The sequence below is a fragment of the Rhipicephalus sanguineus genome, chromosome 9 (genome assembly GCF_013339695.2).
Source record: "Rhipicephalus sanguineus isolate Rsan-2018 chromosome 9, BIME_Rsan_1.4, whole genome shotgun sequence".
Taxonomy (NCBI): domain Eukaryota; kingdom Metazoa; phylum Arthropoda; class Arachnida; order Ixodida; family Ixodidae; genus Rhipicephalus; species Rhipicephalus sanguineus.
Window position 1 is genome coordinate 153,777,162 of NC_051184.2, and position 5,031 is coordinate 153,782,192.

Here is a 5,031-nt window from a genome sequence, read left to right on the forward strand (position 1 = left end):
ATCGGGCACGCCGGCTATTACAGTTATGTTACAGATAAATGGAACGCAAGCTTGCATGGAATTGAATACATGCTGCTGTGTCGGTTATATCCAAATCTGAGTGCGCTAAGTTTTTAAAGACGATAGTCTATCTTGGGATACTTTAACGGAGCGGAGAAATTTTGGTCTGTCCTTCTGTCTTTCTGCCTTTCTGTTTGTCGGCACGTCACTCGATTCAGCCAATTCAGCCACTCGGCCAAAGTTGAACCACTTGCCCAAGGGCCAGGCATCTTGAACGGCTCACTAGGTTCATACTTGCGTACATTGTCGATCAAAAAGCAAACATTACGCATATCTGAGGCGCAACATCACTAGGTAAGTATTAAGTGGTGTGTTCCTTTATTATAAAATGCATACATACGTAATTCTAAACACCCTAGTTTCTTAAGCTGCGCTGAAAATGTGACTGCGCGTAAAGTTCACTTCCTCCGTGCCCTCTGCACGAGCTCATTGTTGTTTCGGTTTCGGTTCTGTATTGCACTGTACGAATGCCATGGGGCGCCGCCGGCGCCGCTCTGGCATTCCTGTTTTAGCCAGGCGACGTGTAAATAAAAAAATTACACCATATGAGGAAATTAAGGTACATACCAGGGACGGCCGAAGTATCCCCATAGTCAACCAGCTCAAGGTACTGGGCCTAGTAATCGAGAACAAAGGTAGAACGGGGAAGCCATAAGGAAATTAGACACGAAGGTAACAAACACCATGAGATTAATCAAACGCATTACTAACAAGCACCAGGGTATGAAGGAAGAAAGTATCATACGGCTGATACAATCATTCGTAATCAGTCAGATCACATACATAGCAGCCTTCCATAATTGGTTTGCAGCTAAAAAGACCAAAATTAACAACCTGCTAAAAAAGGTGTACAAAGTAGCACTAGGGATTCCCATCAGTACGAGCACGGATCTCTTTCTAAACTTAGGACTCCACAACACACTGGAGGAACTCATAGAAGCACAACAAATATCTCAGGCGGAACGACTAACGAAAACCACAATTGGGCGGAATATACTACGCAAACTAGGAATGAATTACCACAGTCAATACGGAGAAAAGAGGACAATCACGAGAGAAATCCGTGAGAAACTGCTAGTACCGAATATACCCAAGAACATGCATCCAGGTTACAACAAGGGTAGACGCACAAGTAGAGCAGAGAAAATGATCCAAAGCTATGGGTCAGACCACAGAGCCGCCTTCGTTGACGCGGCTGAATACCCAAACAGAAATAGCTACGTGGCAGTAGTCATAGATCATAACCAAAAGCTTCTTACTAGCGTGTCAGTTAATACCAAATTTTCCGAGACAGCAGAGGAAGTAGCCATTGCACTAGCATTGGTCTCCACGAATGCTCAATACATCATTAGCGATTCACAGGCGGCCATTAGAAATTATGCTAAGGGCAGGATCTCCCCTGAGGCGTGGCACATCATCAGTGTTAAGGAAGCCATATTCTCCAATGCAGAGAAGAATGACAGGCAACTGCTCTGGTTTCCAGCGCATACAACTCCAGACATTCCCGCAATCAACCCCAACGAGGTAGCACACTGCGAAGCTCGAGGTCTTACTCGCCGAGCTGAGCAAGGAGTGACTTCTATCGGTCAGGGGAACGTTGAGGAGGAGACGTGGAGAGAAAAAGATCGTTTAACAACATCTAGCGATATAACCAAATTCTATCAAATGCGGAGGCGAATTTTACCACCGCCTCAGAGTAAACTCAACAGAGCTGAGTCCGTTGCTTGGAGGCGATTACAGACAGAAACCTATCCGAATCCCGTGCAATTAAAGACTTTTTACCCTGAGATATACACGAGCGACACATGCAAGCTATGCAAGTCGGCTAGAGCCACCCTACAACACATGTTGTGGGGATGTCCAAAATATCAAGATCGCATGGCAGTCTCCCCGGAGGATCTACGGGCGCGGTGGTCGACCGCGCTGCTCAGTTCAGAACTGACCGAACAACTTTGGGCCGTCCAGCGAGCCGTGGAGGCAGCGCGGGAGCAACAGCTCCAAGCGGCCATCTAGGCGGCCCCAGGCCCGGGCATTCCATTCGCCGGATCTTAAAGTTATTTCACTCACTCACTCCCGCTAAAGGGGACCATGAGGCGATGCGAAGCCGGAGCACCTCCACGATCGCGTTCCGTTGGCGTTCGTTTGGCATGCTACCGACCTCGCGTCGTGGAACGCGAAGAGGGACGCTACGCGCGTCGTATCTTCCATCTAGCCTGGCCGTTAATTCTCACAGGGCGAACGGGGAACGCGGTCGACAGGCGGGCGAGAGGGGGGCAGCGTAGGAGAAGAGAGACAAGGGGAGGGGACGCGCATGTGCTCGAGCTCATCGCGGCGTTGCGCAGGAGAGAATTTCGGTATGTCTAGCCCGCGTTTCAGAGGAAGAGTGGAAAGGGGAGGGGAGAGGGGGAGGGGAGATTGAAAGTGGAGAGGGAATGTGGAGAGGGGAAGGGAGAGGGTGAGTGGAGAGGAGGTGTGTGGAGAGGGTATGCGCATGCGCAGTAAGGATGGTCACGCCGCACACCACCACCACCACCGGATTGAGCTCCGCCTTAAGATACTTCGCATCTAAAAGAGTGTGTGGAGAGTACTCGTTGAGTGCGGACGTTTCTTCTGCTTCAGCGCTTCGCGCCAAACCGCGTGTTCGGGCTGGCTGGTGTCCCCGCCGGTCGTGTTGGTCACCGCCGGTCTTCGTCTGCTGCTGCGCCGGGACTACCAGTCCGCAACACAGCACTCATGTTCCCGACGTATTGCCAGATGGCGTCCATATCTCACGCAGCGCCTGTTCTATCGTATTTAGACGACATTTGCAGCGAAGCACGCAGACACGCGGCCAATTTTTTCCTTTCGGCATACCTGTTCACATCAAAGGCGTGATAGATGTTGATGTTCGGTATTACGATCAATGCTATTCACGGCCACTCCTCATAGCAAAGGATGCTGAAAAAGCTAGGACGCCACATCGCTTGGTCGAAACTGGCTGCAAAAAAATTTAAATTACATGGCATGAAGTCATGTGCATGAAGAGTGTGAGAAATTCAGCTCCTGTAACGGAAAAGTACAGCGAAGTGTTTGGACCGGGCTGTGGGAGATCAGCGCTGAATAGGTGGCGCGCCGAAAAAGAGCACCTGGCGGGGAGTCGCGACATAACTCAGCCGCTCGCATGGCCTCCGCGCCGCCGGCTAATCTCGTAGGCCATGCCGCTCGCGCTCATCAGACGACCGGCCGCACTGTACCGCGGTGAGCGCACGCGCGTGCGCCGTTCCCGTGCTTCATTTTGGCGCGAACAGCTCGAGTAGCCATTGCGCCAGTAATACTGCTCTATGGTTTAGAAAAAAATAACTTTGTCTCAAGGCTACTTTCTCAGGAAAGCACTGGAAAACGGAGAGAAGCCCTGCAAAGCAGACTACGTCTGTGCATACGGCGTCGAAGAGACAGTGCTGTGCCTTCGTGGCGACTCCGTCGTCACCATTTTCTGGTTGCGTCCTGCGATTTGTGTCAAGCTAGTGCAGGCTCACAAGCCTCCATTGATAAGTACGTGCTGCGTCGGTACCAGCTGCCCACTGCTGCAATAAAAAAAAAATAATAAGAGGCAAGGGGTAGCTGCGTCAACGTTTTTCAGCCGTGGTATGTATGCCCAGCCCGCGGTATGTATGCACGCGGACGTTGATCAAGCAAACCACGGTGCTAGCATAGCATGTATGGTGTCACGCTTAGAGCTGTGCACGGGCCGTATTTCCGAGCCCGGCCCGGGCCCGCTGACTTTGTCGAAGGCCCGCCCGAGCCCGACGGCAGAGGGCTGTGAGCCCGCCCGGCCCGGCCCGACGTATGAAAACACAATCCCGGGCCCGGCCCGGCCCAGTTTTTTGAAGATTTGCTGCGCACTAAGCACATCAGCTGTACACCAACAAATAACGTATTAATTACGCACGTGCATGTAAAAAATACTGCGAGACAACGGTAAACGTTTTACGTACCAACATGCAACAAATATTTTATTTTCATTGCATACCTGCGACAGCGCGGCACTTTTGCTATACAAGTAGACGGCCTCATGCCAGCAACAATGGAGTTCGCTCGCCAAAGCATCCACGTGTATGGTATGCCCATTCAAGCGTCAGCTTGCACGAAGGCGATATATGTCGGGCCACTGTCGCGTGCATTTTCACTCATATGGGATTTGGCCTTAAATGTAACGCGAACAGTCGCGTGGCGCCGTCACTAGTTCAGGTGGTGTTACTTCTCTGTTCGTCGGAGTGCAACAAGGCAGTGCTTTACCTGCCCCCTTTTGTTTAAAGTAGCGAATGGAAAGGAAAAGCGGTAAAGGGCGGTCGCTGGTAAAGGGCGGTCGCTGGTAAAGGGCGGTCGCTGGCGTACCGAGGCACCGACGACGACGAGGTCAGCGGAGGCGCGTGCAGGGCGAGCGCTTGGGCATCAAAATAAAGCAGTTGGTTTTCGTACGTCAATGTAGCAGCATCGTTCTTCTTCTACCTCTCCGCTACAGTAGTGACTACGGACCATGGAACGCAACGTTCCAGAAGTTTCCACCGGGTTGCTACCGAACACCGACTCAACCGAGTCCACGCTACCGTCAATGGGCCACTACGCAGTGCGACTGCCTCAGTTCTGGCCGGAGCATCCAGGCATTTGGTTTGCGCAAGTAGAGGCCCGATTTCAGGTATCTAATGTTACCTCACAGCAAGCGAAGTATGACCACTTACTTGGTGCTTTGCCCCACGATCTTGCACTCGAGTTGTGCGACATCTTATCGGCGCCACTAAGTCAGACGCCCTATGACACGTTGAAGAAGGCAATCCTTGAGCGCACGGCAATTTCAGAGCGAAGGCGGTTGCAAATGCTCCTGTCACCAACCGAGCTCGGAGATCGCCGTCCATCACAGCTTCTCAGGCAGATGCAAGCCCTTCTCGGCGTTCGAGCCTCATCTTTTGACGATGTGCTACTAAGGGAACTGTT